Source organism: Dipodomys merriami, unplaced genomic scaffold, assembly GCF_024711535.1.
Source record: "Dipodomys merriami isolate MVZ:Mamm:240054 unplaced genomic scaffold, mDipMer1.0.p SCAF_3, whole genome shotgun sequence".
Taxonomy (NCBI): Eukaryota; Metazoa; Chordata; class Mammalia; order Rodentia; family Heteromyidae; genus Dipodomys; species Dipodomys merriami.
Window position 1 is genome coordinate 87,111,021 of NW_027204492.1, and position 19,362 is coordinate 87,130,382.

General features: G+C 42.2%; 1 pseudogene; it reads right to left on the bottom strand.

The window, feature by feature from the left end:
* Positions 1–3,594: 3,594 nt before the first annotated feature.
* On the bottom strand, positions 3,595–17,515 carry LOC138839631 (chromobox protein homolog 3 pseudogene; annotated as a pseudogene).
* Between the last annotated feature and the right edge of the window lie 1,847 nt (positions 17,516–19,362).

Here is a 19,362-nt window from a genome sequence, read left to right on the forward strand (position 1 = left end):
CAAACTATGAATCTCTGATTTTGTTCCATGAACAGTTAGGCTAATGAAAACTAGTCACAATACTTAGCAGAAACCACATTTGGATGACACAGGCCTTACCAAAGCACAGTGTCAATGTGTCTTCACAGACTAAATAGAGCTTCCATACTTTTGGCACCTTCTCTGGCTGCAGCCAGTGGGAAAGCTGCGGTGGGGAATCCCTTGTCTCTTTTAGGAATCACTAGCTGAGATTGAGTGGGGAATCCCAGTTACACAAAGCAACCTGGGGAAAGATATTCTTCCTCCACTGGTTTCTGGCATCATCTAAGAGGAAGGCTGAAACAATATAGAGATATACTCCACCAATTACTGTCATTAATGCATACCCAGAGAGGATCACCACCTACCCTATCCTCCCCCACCCCACAGGCGAATCACGTAGATTCATCACTTTAAATCGGTTCCCAAACAAGTATTTTCATTTCCCATATTCTTACCTGAGATAAAAATCACCAGATCAAAAAAGGATCAGTCCTGTGAGCTATGACAGTGGATCCATTGACCAGGAGTCAATTTCTGCCACAGGATGCTAGCACAAACTCATGAGTTAGAACCTCCATCCTCTGCAGGTTGATGCAGGTGGCTATTACTCTTCTGCCCATATTTCCTGCACATGAAGAGTGCTTCAAAAGCTATATTTTACAGTATGCCAGCATTGACTCATTTCTCTCAGCCTCTCAATTAGAATGAGAAACCAATCATGGGCTGGTGAGCAGAGGGAAATCAGAGGGTTTGTCTCTTCTGGGGGGATGGGGGTAGCAGGGAGGTCTGCTGTAGATTGAACTTATATGCCAGCGCACTGCCACTGGAGTTATATCCTCAGGCCTTTTTGTTTTACTTACACTTTGAATAAAGTCTTCCAATATTCCCTTGGCTGCCTTATGTTTCCCATTGTGAGAGGTAAGCATCACAACAAATGACTGTCTGTGCCTGCTTGCCTGTGTGCATGCTCGTGTGTATAAGGTGGTCATGGGACTTAGATTCAGCCATTCCCCTCCTCTTGTCTTTTTTGCTTTCAGGAGGCATTCTATCACTTTTGCCATGATTCCACTCTGAACAGATACTGTTTCTTTGTTGTTGTTGAGACTGTGGGCAGGAAATCTTTTTGCCTGGGCTTTTCCCAAGCCTAGACCAACCCAATACACTTTTGCTCGCTCATTAGCTAGCAAAATAGGAATGGGCTGCCACAGCCATTAGAAACACCACTTTAACCATACAGGCCCTATTGCTACTTGGTTAACCACAGAATAACTACAGACTTTGTCTATTTTGGGTGCAGAGCCCACTAATGGGACCTTGTTACCTCCTGCAGCCTGGGGCCATACTTTCCTCTTCTGTTGTCTGGGATCATCAACCAAGAATAGGCTCAATTGCACCAAGCACCATGGGAAGGTGTCTTCTGCCCCAAGTACTGGCATCAGTGCATTTCTGAGGTGGCCCCAGTTCCTCTGCTCACATGACTTCCCAGTGACACCAACAGGTATCCAGAGTTTGTATTTTTAACTCTTCTCCCAACCAGAGCACCCACGTAATTCTAATTAACTTTTTCATATCCACATGCTGAAGGTACTTTTACCATACCAAGTAAGGATCAGACTGCATACCAGAGTCTTCAGGTATATAGCAAGGAGTCAAATTCCTCCCCCACATTGTTGTCAGATTCCTCCTCCACATTGTTGTCAACATTTAGCTGGTTGGGAGAAGGTAGATTCTTTGTGCTCTTGAACAAAGGAAACCTGGAAAAGTTGCACACAGGTATTTCCTCCTTTTTTTCTGTCACTTTTACCATGCCAGGAATCACAGTAAACACTAGGATTTTCACAGGGGCTACTTGTGTCATTCAAACTTCCAAGCAGAGGGAAAGAATAATATCAGAGAGCAGAGCTCAGAGCATGGGGAAAGGTAATTCTAATTAACTGTGTGTGTGTGAAGTCACAGTGAGAGAGGGGGGAGGGAGGGAGGGAGGGAGAGAGAGAGAGAGAGAGAGAGAGAGAGAGAGAGAGAGAGAGAGAGAAAGGGGGGAGAGTGTGTGCCAATGTCCTGGGGCTGGAACTCAGGGCTTAGATGCTGCCACTGTGTTTACTTTTGTCAAGGGCAGTTCTCTACAACCTGATCCACAGCTACACTTTTGGTGTTTTTGGAAGTTAATTGTAGATGGGGGTTTCAGGGACTTTCCTAATAAGGTTAGCCTCCATACTTGATCCACAGAACTTAGGTTTTTGAGGAGCTACAATGTCACACATGAGCCACTGGCAACCAGCACTTCAATTTTGTTTAAAGAATAAGAAAATATTATTGACCACAGTTCCCCATTATTTATAAACAGTAAGGTAGCATTCTGCTTACTAAAAAGTTGATTTTATGCCTTTTTTAGAACCAGTAATCCAATATTGAGAAGATTGAACCTGTACATAAGGATTGAATTGAGTTAATGAGAAAGGCATACCAGTCAATAATTATGAAATTTTGTTCATTCATTTATGCCAGGAGGTTGTACAGTTTCAAAATCTGTAAGCAGGTGACTACATTTCCATTAGCTCAGTCTAAGATATCTCCAAATTCAAGAGCTTTCACTAAACAATTCCAATATTTTGTAAAGAAATGGCTCAATAGACAAAATTTTCAATGTCCACTGAGTTTTGTTTAGCTAATTAATGGAAAGGAGATTTGTCTTAATCTTATCTAGCTAGGATTTTCTTTTTTTATTGAAAATACCGTACAGAGGGGTTACAATTACATAGGAAAGATAATAAGTACATTTCTTATCAAGCATTGTTGCCTCTTTGTTTCCCCTTCCCACCCCTTCCAATTTCCCCCCACCCCCCTAAACCCCCCACTCCCTGTCGTCGTCCCCCCCACCCCCCGCCAAAGTTGTAAAGTTCGTTTTTCGACATAATGATTTGTACATCTCATTGTTGCAATGGGTCCACCTGTAAGCTAGGATATTCTTGATAGGGATAACTATTCCTTTCAGGAAAAATTGCAAAAACCTATTACATTTACATATTTATGGCCAATACCAGAGTACCTAAAATTTGAAGCAAGTGAGGCTATCTAGCAAGAGTAAGACCAGCCTGAGCTTCTCAGTGACCCTGTCTCAAAAAGGAGGGGAGGCAGGGATGTCACTCATTAATATATCATTTGCTGGTAATATACTTTACCTGTCATATGCATGGGTTTGGAGCCCAGCACTTGTAAACAAACAAAATCTCCCAAAGTATAAACTTCGATGTAAGAATCTTTCATATGTGCACGTGTGCAAACACACACAAATTCAGAGTGGACCTTGAAAACTGCAGTTAAAGGCAAGTAATTCTGATTAATTAACAATTAAATAGTTCGTCGAAACTTTGAAAAATTACTGTTTTTGAATGCAGAGGAATAAAATACACCAAAAAGAGGAAGCAACTACAGAAAGTCTTTATTATACTTCTTCAAAGTAACAGCACAACTGAAGCAAAAAAAATCTCAACTCTGTCACTGTTTTCAAAACCAACATATCAAATTTGATTTTATTAGATTGTAGTTATTGTTTCAAACCATTAACACAAGAGCCAAGACTCAAAGTTTGTTTATACTTTTATATGTATGTAATGTATTTTTCACTGAGCATCACTTTCTGATGAAGGATCCCAAACTATCCTTTGTTCATAAAATTTAATTACAATTTGAGGACATTTAACATTAGCCTCTTTTGCCAACACCAAATCAGCTTTATCCGAATCTTTCCACTTCATGAGGAACATCAATCCTTCACTACTTCCTGTGGCACCAATTATTCGTTCAGGCTCTAGACCCCTAGAAAACCCCGTTGGATTATCACTAGCTTCGCTATTCTCTGTTGTTACGCTACCTTCAGATTCACTAGTAGCTTCCTGAGAATTCAGAAAAGCCTCGATTAAGTCTGGACAATTCAAATGCTCTTCTGATTCCCAGGTATTATCATCATCTGAATATCCCTTCCATTTCAGGAGATATTCTACCTTGCCAGCTACTATACGTTTGCCCACTACTTTCTCCACTTCAAATTCTTCAAGCTCTTCTTCTTCAACATTTTCAGGTTTTCTGTTCTTTTTCTTTCTTTTGGGAATTCTAGTTTCCTTGGAGGTCATTTTTAATTGTGGATATGAAGAGCTATTATTAACCTCAGATGCTCCAGGTCACAATTCTGTAGCAACTCTGGCTCTCAAGCCTCAAGCTCCAGACACCACCGAGGGGTTTTCTGTCAAATTTCTATGGTTATTCCTAGGGGAAAAAAAACACCAGTCAGACTCATTGTGAAACTTCCCAAATCACCATGCATACAGACCTAAAAACCATACATCCATGTGGAATTTTCCTCAGCTTCACCCTGGCTTCTGAGTAAGAGACAAACGAAGCAAACCAGACACACACCGCCAGGATGCTAAATCTAAATTGTCCTTGGAATCACAACCACAAAACCAGACAGGCAAACCCCAAAAATATCCCTAATGAGACATACCATAAGCAACTTATGAAAAATAAAAGGAAAAAAAAATCACCTCAAAGCAGCTAGAGAGAAATGCTCACATTACCTACAGAGGGGCAATGGTTTAAATGCTATCATATTTCTTCCCTGAATCCAGAAAAGTCTAGAAGGTAGGGTTACATTGTTCAAATGGGTGAAAGTAAAGAACTGTCAGCTCTGAATTCCAGGCTCATGGAAAATATCCTCATGAAAAGTGGGGAAAATAAGGCATTCTCAGATGACAGCAAATTCAGAAAATTTTCACTAATGTTGTATCAATAATGTCCAGCTAAAGGAAGTTCTCCATACAAAAAGAAAGCAGTATTAGAAAGAGGCTTAGAACCTTAGAAAGAAAAACCAAGAAATATGTATAAATCAGGGTGGTTATAATAGACACACCTTTCCTTGTACTAATTTTAAATCATGCTGAACTGATGAGGAAAAATTATAATATGACCTGATAATGGGTTCCATCTATACAAAAATACATGAGAAATTTATATTCTAAGAGCTGGATATGTGGATGATGGAATAGAATAATCCCTACTAAACACAAAGCTTGGAGTTCAAATCTCAATACCACCAAAACAAAACACATTCTCAAATAGGAGGATAAAAACCTACCTAGCTGAAAATAAGTTCTCTCCATTTAGTAGCAATCAACAATTTTGATAACAAAGCTGTATGCTGGTAACACATGTCTTTAATCCTAGCTATTCAGATGGCGGAGGTCTGTGACATTCATTATCAATAACCATGAAAAACTGGAAGTGGAGCTGTGGCAAAAGTGGCAGAGTGTGAGCCTTGAGCAAAAGAAGCTCAGGAACAGCGACTAGTCTGTGTTTCAGTGCTATGGCAGACATAAAAAATATTAACAACTGTAAACTATGATTAATTATTCAGATATTTTAATATCTAAAGTATCTTTTGAAAATATAAAAGGTATATTCAAAACACTAATTAAATCAAAATATTAAAACACCTCACAGTAATGTAAGAAAGGAAAACAGGAAAGAGAAACAGAAAAACAGACAGAAAACAAAATATAAGAAAATGTTAGAATTTCCCAGGTGCTCACATCTGTAATTTTAGCTACTCAGGAGGCTGAGACCTGATGGCTCTCAGTTTGAGGCAAGCACAGGAAGAAAAGTGCTCTAGACTCAATTTCCAAGTAACCAGCAAAAGCTTAGCAGTTAAGAGTGGTTCAGTGTTATAGAAACAGCCAAGCAAGTGTGAAGATCTGGATTCAAACCTCACTCCACAAAAAGTTATACCTAAGCACAATAATTAGGTTCAGGTTAAACAGTCAAAATAAATGAATGAGAAGATATTCACAAAATGTTTCTTCTCTTTAGCACCTGCTAGACAGATGCCATGTAACTTAACACATGTTGTCATTCTGTAAAATATATCTTTAAAAATAGTATATGCTGTCTAAAAGAAATTATGTAAAAGCACAAATGCTTAAAAGGGTAAAAAACAATATATTATGCTAACCTTAAATACTAGGAGCATGATGGTTATATATTAAAATTATTAGACTTCCAAGGGGCCTTTCCCATTAGTTACCTAGGACGTGCTACTCCTGCAGCAATGAGTCCTAACAAAATGAGGGAAATGTTGTCTATCAGAGTAGCTTGTTAGAAATTTAGTTCTTGAGATATTATTGGGGACTGGTCACATCCGCAACACAGGACACCCCTGTCTAACACTTGAGAAAATGTCCAACTCCTAGTAGAAAACCACAGGATAACCACACTGTTTGTACAAATGGCTTGAACCCAGATGAACTGTCAGAATTCTAAGTCCCAGACAGATTTGGTGGGAACACCCATCTAGAGATTTGATTTGCCAAAGTAGAGCTGTCAGGACTGCTTGGAAACCAGGAGGATTGGGTTCTTTTGTTGTATATATTTTTATTGTAAAAATACTGTACAGAGGAGTTACTGTTATATGAGTAAGGTAATGAGTACATTTCCTATGGAGCATTGTTACCTCCTCCTTTGTTTTTCCCCTACTGTCCCTTCCCTCCACAACTTCTCCCTCCCCACTCCTAAAGTTGTAAATTTTGTTTTCAACATAGTGTCTTACATTTCTCATTGTTACAATGGTACATCCTGTAACCCTATTTCAGCATTTTGTTATTTCCCTTGCTTGAGTTCGTATCCCAGGAAAAAGAGGCAGAAACTTAGGTCAATCACCTCCTTTGTTCAGGCTCACATATTTGATGTGGGGCACTGCGGAGTCTATTAAAGAATGAAATCAATATGTTTTAGGATAAATTTGCCTAGGATGTTGTAGAGCCAGAATGAATACTGCCCCCATCATCCACTTCCATGAGGCCTCAAGGAGAGGCCCTTGATCATTATCTAGAGTTTTGGCATCAAAGTCCAGTAAGACACCAATGGGGATTGAGACTGGGGGTGATGATCTGCTATGCTGGAGAAGCCTGAGGCCTTCATAGTCCACAATCTGACTTTGAATCCTCCTCTATAAAGGTGACAATAACAATGAGTGTTACAGTAAGATAAAAAAAACTGAAAATTATGTTTATCCTGAAGCCCAGGTGCTTTGGCTTCTAGGCATAATAAATACAAAGGAAAGGCTGAGCAAGAGGGCATTTCCAGAGAGAAGATGGAAACTGGCACTCACCCTTTATTCCTCTGAAAGTTCCTCTCCCGTAAATGTGGTTCAGCCTGCAGCTGTGGAATCTTCTCAGTCTAGTTGAATGTTGACTTTGGGCAAGGAGCTGGGGAGAAGAGAAGAGAACCCTCTGCTATATTTCCATCAAAGAACAGCCTTCCCAGAGCCTACAAGTATGTGTGTGATTGAGTAACATGTATGCGCACTCTTTACCACCACTGCAGAGGGAACAAGGTATTAAAAACTCTTGGGAGTATATATCCAAGTCAGGAAGTCACAACGCCTACAGATGTCAAATATACAATGCATTGATGGTGAATGAACAGATCAAAAATGAAAATAATACCACTAATGTAAGCATGAAGTTCACAAAAGACACTCAAATCATTCTCTGCATAGTGAAGCAAGTAGGGCTGTTAGGTTCCATCACCAAGCGTGAGGTTGAATACTGTTGGTCACAACAATAATTTTACCTATACAGGAGGCTGAAATCTGAGGTTGGAACATAGAAGGCAGCCTGTCCAGCAAAGACTGAGAGAGCCTCATTTCCATTTAACCAGAAAGAAGTTCAAAGAGGAGGTGTGGTTGAAGGGGTAGAAAGGCAGCCTTGAATAAACGTGACAAGTATGAGCTCAAGGCTCTGAGTTCAAAACCCAGTGCCAACACACACTAAAATGAGAGTGCAATAGTGTGCCAACATCACAGAAACTTAGAGAATAATTGTATATGTGCTTAAATTTGCAAAAAGAACCAGTGAGAGGATGAATCAGAAACCAATACATGTACCTGTACCAGAGGTCAGATATGGGAATGCAAAAATGAAACCTCCCAAAACCAGAAGAAAAGAAAGGGGAATGGAACTTTTTATCTTTTATACAATGTTGATTTAAGAACTTAGTAAGTAGATTTGTATTTAAAAATGAATACTAACAAGACAGAAAAGTGTAGTGGGAAAGCAAAAGAGAAAAGAAGTCTTTGTAGGTTAAATACAAGCCCAGGATCAGTTTTCCAAATATTTAGTGGAACCAAATTCACGAAAAGGAGAGGCTAAGTTTCCTCTTCTCAGAGATACCTTACATGAGATGAGCTATGACTTTTGATCATAGACTGGCCCGGACCTGGGGTCCAGGGAGGAAGAAATTCCTTGTGAACCAAGGGAGCTGAAGGAGAATTCCACCTTTTAAGGTACAGGAAGCAGCAGAATTTAGCAAGTCAGCTGGCACAACCTGCATAGCTGCTAATGTGCATTCCTCTTCATTTTCCTCTCAGAAGTATATGTCCATACCAGTATACTTCAAAAGGGGGTTTCTCAATCTTGTCACGGTCCCTAGGTGTTTTTGGTATTGTGATGTACAGCAGTACCTGGTAGCTAGTTTGAAATCAGGGCTTCATACTTTCTCTGCTTTATCACTCATGACTTGTCTCTACCTCCAAGTCCTCCTTTTTGCTGTTTAATTAAAGATGGAGTCTTTTGGACATTTCTGCCTCATTCTGTGGACTTAAACCTCTGTTTTCAAGGTCTCAGCCTCTTGTGGAACTAGGATTACAGATGTACGCCACAGACACGTGGCTGACAGGTGGGTATTTATTCATGTGGCATTTTTCCCTGTGAATTACCCATGTTTTTCAACATACCCTCTCCAACTTGGTTCTTTGTGATTTTGAAAGAAGTGAAACACCATCTAGGAATTCTCTGACCACTGCTTCTTCCATCAAGTTCTGTGATATACTCTACTTTCCTACTTCTTTGAGGCTTAGTCTCTTTGGCTGGCTCCACATGTTCTCAGCCCTCCTTTCACCTCTCCACATCAGCTGTCATCATGGTATAACATCCAGGCCTTACTCCTCTAATTTCATCTCCATTCTTTTTCCCTTCTTGATTTTTTTGTCAGTTGTGAGGCTTGAACCCTGGGCCTGGGCCTGGGTGCTGTCCCTCAGCTCTTTAGCTCAAGGTTAGTGCTCAACCACTTGAGCCACAGTATCACTCCGGGTTTTTGGTGGTTAACTGGAGGTAAGAGTCTCACAGACTTTTCTGCCTGGGCTGGCTTTCAACCACAATACTCAGATCTCAGTCTCCTGAGATATGAGTCTCCTGCCTGCAGTCTCCTACCTGCCCCTTCTAGATTTTTTTATGTGGGTTATACTCATAAGGTTTGAATTAAGAGCAAACATGCTGTCCCTGAGATTTTTTTAAAAAATCAAGCTAGTGTTCTTCCACTTGAGCCACAACTCCACTGCTGGCCTTTTGCTGGTTAACTGGACACTAAATTCTAGTGGACTTTCCTGCCTGGGCTAGTTTTAAACTGTGATCCTGAGACCTGTCTAGTAGCTAAGATTGTTAGTCTCCCCTACCAACCCGTAGCCTACATATTAAGTTTTATTATTTTAAACAACAAAGTTTTATATCAAATGTTTAACAAGTATTTGGTACAATCTCTAAATTAGGAAATCAGTATTATTTGTATGTGATAAGCTGTATAAAACCCATCAGGTTTGTAATTGAGAGAGACACAGAGAGAGGGAGGAAGAGAGAGAGAGGGAGAGGGAGGAGGGAGGGAGAGGGAGAGGGGAGAGAGAGGGGGGAGAGTGCAAGGGGACTATTCAATAAATGACATGTTCACTCATAGAGACCATAAGTCTGGACTTAGTACCTCCAAACACCTGAAAGAAATATCGGAAGGAGTGAGGATTTAGGATTCTTATAAGATAGGTTTTCTTTCCTTTTCTTTTGTCTTCTTTCTATCTCCATTCTATTTCCTTTCTTTCATTCTGTCTCTCTGTGTCTCTCTTTCTTTCTGTCTTTGCCTTTATTTTTGTCCCAAGGCTACTGTTCTCCTACTAGAGTCCTAGATCTACTTGTGGAATGTTTTTTGGCTAAGTGGAGAGAAGAGTCTCAGGGATGATCCTGTCTTGTCTGGCTTTGAACCACTATACTAAGATTTCAGACTTACAAATAACTAGTTTACAGAAGTTGAATAACAATCACCGTTTGTTTGTTGCAGGTCCTAGGGATTGAACTCTTGGCCTGAGCATTGTTCTTGATCATCTTTTGCTCAAGGCTAGCACTCTACCATTTAACCATAGTGCAACTTCTGGCTTTTTGTGATTAATTAGAGATAAGAGTCTCAGGGACTTTCCTTCCTGGGTTGGTTTTGAACCATGATCCTCAGGTCTGAGCAACCTCCTGAGGAATAAGCCACTGGTATCCGAGTACAATGTTGGGTTTTAAGTCATGGTATCAATTTTGTTCTGTGGCAATGTAGCAGAAGAAATTCTCAGTGTCTCTACAATCCATCCTCTTGTTTTCATGACCTCATACTGCATTTTGTGTCCTGCTCATCCTTCCCTGACTCCACCAGGCTTTTATCTTGATTCTGAGCTGAGAGGTTTTATAATTCCTCTCTTCTGAGCATCTTCAATTGCATTGTAAAAAAAGAACCAATGTGTAGAACATAGACTTTGAGGTCCTTTCCTTATCACTATTTTTCAATAATCTTGTGAGATTTTCTATGTTGGGATGCTTAAATAACTGTAATGTATCTGTAAGCGCACCATTGGTTTTCTGAGTAATTCAGATGATAAGCCCCTTCGTCGAGGAAAGGGAAATCACCTTCTCAAATACCACAAATATGAAAAATTCTGCACTGGTTACTCACTCCTGTAATCCTAGCTACTCAGGAGCCAGAGATGTAGGAATTTCAGTTCAAAGCCAACACAGGTTAGAAAGTCCATGAGCCTCATATCTCCAACTAACCAGCGAAAATCCAGAAGTGGAGTTGTGGCTAAAGTGGCAGAACACTACCCCTGAGCTAAAAAGGAAGGTATTGGGGCCCTGAATTCAAGTCCCAGGACTAGAACAAAGACAAAAATTGAAACATGGTATAAGAAGCTGATGTGTAGTTTTGTGGGGGAGCTCAAGCTTATCATGTGGAAATCTCTGGCTTCAAGGTAAGGAAGAGAGAAAGTGTTGGGAAGAGGGATGGAAGAAAAGAAGAAGAGACAGAGGAAAAAAGAGAGGAAGGCAGAAAGAAGAGGAAACTAAAGAGTTAATAGAGGAAACTAAAGAGTTAATAGAAGAAGAAAGAAGAGGGTAGCAGAAGGGGGAAGAGGAAAGAAGAATGAGAAAAAGTGTAGGGAACTCTGAAGCTGCGCTGGAAAACCTGGAAAAGGTTTGTGAGGTTGGAATGCTCCCTCAGCAACACTCAGAATGCTGAGAACTGGCCATGGATGTGTTAAAACAGATAGCTCTGAAGAGGGTTAAGAGCTTAGAATGCTGCCACCTTCCTTAGTGTTGGAAGTGTTGAGAGCTAGACCTTGAAAACTAGATAAAGTGGAATATATTTCTGGAATTTGCCTGGCTTACCATCTTCTTCACAAAACAATAAGGGAGTCAGTTTTTCTCATAAACTCTGTTTTGTCTCTGATTGTAATAACAGTACAGATGCTTTATTTTCTGCATATATGCATGGTAACCTTCTTCATATGAACTCAAATAAATATGCTTGCTTGCGGGAACTTTGGGTCCAGGGGCCTGTGAACCTTGGTTTCCCTGTTTCCCACTGCATTTCCTTCTCTCTCTGCATCTCTATGTTTTTCTCATTTCTTAGGCTCTGGTACCCCCATTGTCCTGCCTCGGGGTGCAGTTAGCAACAAAAATGGAAAGGAGTGAGGAAGGAAAAGAATGGGGCAATGAATATAGAAGAGAATAGAGAAGATATAGAAGGTGGAAAGAAGAAAGGCATGAAGGAAGATGAAGGAGAGAGGGAGAGAGCAAGACTTGTTGATCAGGGAGTACATGCTTTGTATTTTCTCCTAAAAGGGCATATCCCACACTGACTGCCATAGGATATTTAGGTGTCCACAAATATGTAGTCGTTTGCAGAACACATACTTCTCTTTTAGCCATTTGGCCTCTCGACTGCTGGATGGGATGCAATCAATGAAGTCTGTCAATGTTTCTGTTCATTTCCATTCTGGGCTTCCTTTCCAAAGTCTCCATCCAAGTATTCAAATTCTAGCCAAACTCCAGGACTAATCAGGCCAGAGTACAAAAACGAAGGGTGGATCTGGGAGACTTCACACCAGAGTTTGACTAACATCTGTAACAAACCACCTGTGAAGACTTCCACCACAATCCAATGTCTACTCTCCTTATCTCTAAGAGGTCTGCCTGCTCAGAAGTCATTGTGAGCATTCTATGAAATACAGTAAAAACTACTCGACCTGGTGTTAGCACTCAACTAATCCTGAGTAGTTCTATTGTAGCATGTGTGTGTGTGTGTGTGTGTGTGTGTGTGTGTGTGTGTGTGCATGTGTGCAGGCGTGTACATGCATGGCCAAGACCAGGGTTTGGACTCAGAGCCTGTTGCTCTTGCTTGGCTTGCTTTTCAGTTAGAACTCTACCACTTCAGCCACACATCCAGTCTGACCTTTTGCTTTTTACTCAGAGGTAGACTCTGATGAGCTTTATTGCCTGACTGGCTTCAAACCATAATCTTCCAAATCTCAGCCCACTGAGTAGATAGGATGACGGGTGAGCCATCATGACTTGCTTCAAAAATTTAATTTCTGTGTCATACTTTTCTGAAAGGTCACAAACTTTCTTTGGACCTATAGCAGGCCTTCTCAAACCAACTAGTCCTGGGTTCAGACAACTAAGTACTGCCTGAGGCAAACAGTGGTTTGAATGCAAATATATACTTCCTGGAAGGGACTCCAGTGTCCTAGTGACACTGCATATGGAGCAGGAGTTGAACATTGTGGGAGGGAGGTAGATGAGTTAGGACTGACAGCAGAGGGCAGTAAATGAACAACTTATTGGTCATTCTAAATATAGTCTCTGCAATGTCTACAAACTGCAAGGCTCCTCCTATCTTCCTGCTCTGCCCTCTTAAACATGTATTTTTTCATACTGCTAAGAAAGCTCTCCAGAGGCCCACTACTAAATGTGAAGCAGGTGAACATCCCAATGACTGCCAAATCTGCCCAGTTTCACCAGAAAACAGCAACTGTCTTAGAACCCAAAATCAGGAGATTCTCACTTACATCTTATTTGCCAGAGCTGGGTTAAATGGATATCCTTATTTTAAGAGAGGCTAGAAGGTGAGCCTCTTTCCTAGGCTAGATGAAAATTTGAGGTGGTAATGGAAAAGATAGGAAAATTAGATATCAGATAAGCAACTGTCATTACTCCCCACATAAAACACATCTGTTTTATTTACAAAGTCCCTTAGACAGGTACAAAACACTAGGTGTTCAGGCTAGAGAGTGCCCACCATACCACATACATGTCTATAGCCTTTTTTTAAAGTTGCCTTACTGATGTACGCTTAGATCAACATTTCATGAGGATCCTAGACTCTATACTTCTGCCTATCTCCATAGGACAAATTAGGTCCTCTAGTAAAGCATTAAGAACTAGGAAGATTCATTATCATTTGCAGCTGCAGATAGAGTCTTCCTGAGTTAGGAAAGCAGAAAATACATACTGAAAGTCGTACTCCCTGAAAATGTTTTTCTGTGCAGATACGTGTTCCTGTGTGTGTGTGTGTGTGTGTGTGTGTGTGTGTGTGTGTGTGTGTGTGTGTGTGTGTGTGAACATGCTTTCTCTCTGGTTCTAGGGCTTGATTGAGCTCAGAGCCTGGATACTGTCCCTGAACGTTTGTGATCAATGCTAGTGCTCTACCACATTGATCAACAGTGCTATTTCCAGTGTGGGGTAGTTAATTTAAAATAAAAGTCTCAAGGAGTTTCCTTCCCAGTGTTTGCTTCTTTTGATGCCTTTCCATGTTAACAATAACAAGAAAGGAACTCAGAGGCAGTACCTGTGTAATTTGTGTACTTTTTTCTGATTTATTCTCAAAGTTTCCCAGGTTCCATTACAGATACTTTCTCTACATGAAACTCTAATTTGTACCACTTTATACTGAGATAAAATCTGAAAGACTAATTTCCCGAAGACATACTTGTTATCCCCCACGTACCAACATTTTGGCATTACCAAGAGACCAACAGACCATAAGATCTTCATACCTGGATGAGGGGTATCAATGGACTTCAATGGCACCAGAAGATAACTCATACCTGGATAAGACCTACAGCATTCCCAGTGATGATTTACAGAAAACGCAGTCAGGGGCTCACCATTCCCCACACAAACCCCATTCCACTCCCCCCTAGGAACAATTCAGAAGTCCAGAATTGCACACTGTGTGCCACCAGTGACTCCCGCCACTCACCCTCCCAATTGAAGCGAGGAAACAAACTGGACAAAAGGGTAGGAAAACTGATGCTTTAGGATTCCTACTCATGAGCTAGCACTGAAGAACTGAACCTATGCTCCTAATCCTTTTAGGATGCATTTCACTTTGATTAAGGTCTCTCCATTTTCCCTAGGGAGCCTTGGGCTTTCAGTCTAGCAACAGGCACACAGCCCATTGTGCATATGAATCTGTCTGTTTTTGTCTCAGTTGGTTGTAGGTATTGAATTCAGGGATTCTCCCACTTTCACTTGTCCCACGTCTCCCACTTTTCACTTTTTATTGTGAAAATACTGCACAGAGGGGTCACAATTACATGGGCAAGGTAATGAGTACATTTCTTATCAAGCATTGTTGCCTCTCCTTTGTTTCCCCTTCCCCTCCCTTCCCATCTCCCCCCCTCTCACTTGTCTTTCTTCTTTTTGCTGGCTGTTCTATCACTAGGACCAGGAGTCCAATGCCATAGCCACTTTTCCTGAAAACATGAGGACATGCCATTGCCTGGACTGCCCTCAAATAAACATAAACAACAGCAATTTGCTCCCCAGATAGCTAAGATAACATGAGGGGTCCCATAGCCACTAAAAACACCATTTCAAAACCAGAGGTCCCACTGAAACATAACGCCACCCTGTCACTACCTACTCAATAGGGACTAGACACCAGCTTTCTGTAAATAATGCTACCTGGCTTCCACAGACTACAACATGCTAGAATCTTCAGTCTCCTTTAGAGGCTGAAGCCTGGTGGAGGAACCTCTTTCTTCATCTCAGAGTTAATTAGCTGATATTCTGCAAAAAGGAAACAAAGCCCAGAGGCAGCAAGAGACTTGGGGCCATACTTTTACACTGCCTGGCTGCAGGATGCACTGGGAAGCTGAAGCACCAACTATACCAGACTGAAGTGGGAGATGTATACTGTCCAACTGCTGTCATCAGTGCAAACCCAGAAAGGAGTACTGTTCGCAGTTGACCAAGGAAGCCACAGTTAGCACTTTCTGCCTGTTCTCTAATTACCACACATCATCCCACCTGTTTGCCTTGTGGCACTATCAACAAACCAACCTGAGAATTTGACACTAGACCACGGAGCTTCAAATATCTAGGCAGCAACTTCATCTACTCCAGTACTGCCAGTGGAGGTTTCATGAGTGGTTAGGAACTTTAGCTCCCTGCAACAGGCTTTAGGAGACAACAGCATGAGGAGGTTCATCACAAAAACCCCTACCATAACCAACCCCTACCCCCAATTGAACCTGCCACATGTTCCTGGCACTGCATGAGATTGAGAGGTCTTCACTTTCACACAGTTTAACAGGAATAACTTGTGCCCCTCCCCCTATCAATTATAAAGAAGGACCACACAGTAGGACATGGAGAAATGAGGGTTATTTTTTAACTGTGGAAAGGTAGTATTCTGGTTTGTCATAATATAGAGCTGTAAAAGTAGAGCCTTTACTGTTTGGTAGCATATGACCAAGGTCTCACACTTATCTCTCAATTTATCAGCAACATGAGGATTCCAGTCTAAAAAGAGGACAATTGCCACATGAGGCCACATTGTCTATATGCTGGTCCTATATACTTAGTCTGTAGATTGAGGGATACACCAACACTTGCTTGGCATTCTGTTTTCTTTGTGGGGGAGGGTGGAGGGATGTTCCATCAGACAGGCCATGCTAGTAGTAGTACCATGGCCAATGATATTTTTAACTAAGGCCATTGTAAATTTTCCATGCACTGATCTCAAGGAAAGATCCAATGAAAACCACCTTTGTTCTGCATTAGCTTGAATAGTAGGAACACATCACATCTACCAAAAACATAATTTTAACACCAGATACCCTACTAAAACATAATGCCCGCAGTCCTCACAAAATAAGCACCATGGATACTTTGGATCTCTTCTTGAAGCTGGAGGAAGGTTGTGGATTGCATTCCTCCATTCAGCCTACTTATGAGAGATTCAGATGGGAGGCTCAGTAGCACCCAGGGGCCTATGACATACTTTCCTCTTCCTATGACACCAACCAATAGTAAGAGGGAATTCATATTGGATGAGGCAGGGAGTAGAGTTATCTGTCCAACTTCTGACACGAATTAGGGGATACCCAGATCACCTGACTCAGGACAATGAAGCAGAAGATATAAGCAGAGGAAGCACTTAAATCATGCTCCCAAAGCCAGTGGTCCACGGCTGAAGACTCAAGTTTTAGCTACTTAGGAGGTGGATATCTGCGGGTTGCTGTTTGAAGCCAGCCCAGGCAGGAAAATGCCTATTATACAGTTATCTCCAATTAACAATCAGCAAACCAGAAGTGGAGCTGTGCCTTAAAGCGGTACAACACTAGGCGGAGTGAAAAAGCTCATGAACAACCCAGAGCCCCGAGTTCAACACCCCTAATGAAAACAAACGAAGAAAAACTGAAACCAAAACACATGCTCCCAAAGAGGCTCGTGTCATCCCAACTCTTACCTGATGGTGTCTCCAATAAACCAAGTCAGAACCAGAACTCTGGATTCTGCAACGTGGCAAACCACCAGGCAGCAATGTGGTTCACGCTAACACCTCCAGGGGAAATCTCCAGACTTCTTCGGCCTTTGCGCCGCCAGCCGGCAGCGTCTGTGGATGATGAAGGTAGAGAATCAGCTTCCATGAAGAGTCTCGACTTCGAGCCCGCCCCCCCCCCACGCGTCTTCCCTCCTCTCGGAGTACATTCGCTGAGGTGACCCAGGGTCCCCCACGACCTGGGTTCATCCTTTCCCCTCCACTGCCCGAGCGCGCCATCCGAGAGAGAGCCGCACCCCAATGGCACCAGGCTGAGGAGCCAGACGTGTTCCCCCTACTGCTGGCATCCGGGATCCCTGACAGGAACGCCTACGGCCTAGCCCCAGCACGGGAAGGGAGCCACCCTCACCACTGTACCCCTGCTCCCAAAGAACCACGTGTCCCCCTCTTCTCTCCCTGCTGGCGTCTTCCAAGAACCCACTGAAGAGCAGATCTCTGCAGCCGCCACGCGGAAAACAGCCAGGCGGCAATTTCCTCAGCGCCGGGACTGCCAGTGGACACCACGCCGACTGTTAGACCTCGAGCGCCCACGCCGGCGCCTGCGCACAATGCTGTCCAGGCTCATGACCCCACGCACACACGCGCATCATTGTGACCTTGTGGAAGATCTAGATTCCGGGACTGACGTACACGCCCCCAGCACTGGCGCCTGCGCACTATGCCGCCCAGGCTCATAACCCCATGCGCATACACACGTTGTTGTGACTCTATGGATGATGTAGTTCCCCATATTGACACACACTCCCCCAGCCCCAATTCCAGCTACTCAGCTTACCATGCAGTGAGGGACCAATCACAGACAGGAGGAGGTGGGGAAATGAGGGGTTGATATGGGGCTGGGAAATACTCGGATATGTACTCACAATCCACCACTGCACCCGTGGAGGCACACCAGTCCTTTTCCATTTCCTTAGGGTTTTCATAATGGCTCACAATTATCCATCAACTGCCTTCTGATTCTGTTTGCCAGAGTTGTGTCACCACGCCAATCTGCTCTGTGAGTCCTATGCTGATCTGCGGACTAGGATGCAGGGATTTGCTGCATCAGCTTTGTTTTCTTCTTTTAGAGGACGTTGTTTTAGTTGTGGCATGCAATCAGCACACACAACCATTTTTTTTTTTTTTTGCAAAGAGTGAATCCAGACATATGTTTTCCTGGTCTGGACCCAAACATACACACAGACATACACACACACACACACACACACACACACACACGCATCTATGGCCCAGCATTAGGTAGCATAAAGGACTAGGCATCACAATAACACAAATCACTACTTTACAAAAGCTATTCTGTAACACAATGTTACTCTACCATCACTAATTATTTCTGGCTACAGCCTTCTTTCTCCATTTGGTGGCTACAGCTGGGTGGAGGAACTGCATTCTTCCTCTCAGTCTGTATTAGCTGAGATTCAGTGTAAAGGTGTAGTGGAAACAAGCAAATTTTCTCTACTTTCCTCCTCTCATCACCTCAAGGGGAGTGGAACCCTCCAATATACAAAGAAGGAATGGAGAGGTATGTTGCCTAATTGTTGGCATCCTTTAGAGAGCTACAGGACAATGCAGATTGCATGATCCTGAATCACACAGCAGAAGCCTGTGGCCTTAGTTATTTGCATCCTTCTCCCAAACATGCATTTGCCATACTCCTCCTCTCCACCAGGTGGCACAACCAACAGGTCAAGGATTCAAGCTCTGGACCTTGCCTTTGGCATATAGCTAAGAGGCAACTTCTTCCATCTTGTTGACAGGCCATAGCTTCTACATGGTTATGACTTCTTGCAATCAAAGCTGGCATCTACAGACCCTGCAGGTGTCCAGTAACATCCCCAACCTACTTTGTCTCACTGGAGCTACACCACTGTATTTTATAGGTTTATACATTTTGCATAAGGCATAAAGATTTTCTCTACACCAAATTTTTCTTGCGATTGAACACAAAGTACACCCTCATACTGAAACCTTTTTCCACTGTGAGTTGGTGTAGGTTCATGTGTTTGAATATGTATGTGGGTGTGTACGTGTGTGTTATTGGTGTTTGTGGGACTTGGATATTTGAAATTTTCACCTAACTTTCTTTTGTGGGTGTGTAGCTTTCATATATAAATGAAAATGGCTAAATATTATTTTTTTCTTTTTTAAAATTTTTATTGTCAAGGTGATAGACAGAAGGGTTACAGTTACATACCCAAGGTAGTGAGTACTCGCCTTGTGGAACTTGTGACCTCCTTCCTCATCTTGCTCTCACTTTTCCTTCCCAACAAGTTGTACAGTTCATTTCCAACATGTTGTCTTGTGAGTATCACTGTTCCATTGGTTCAATCTTTGTCCTTTGTCTCACCATTTTGTTGATCCTCT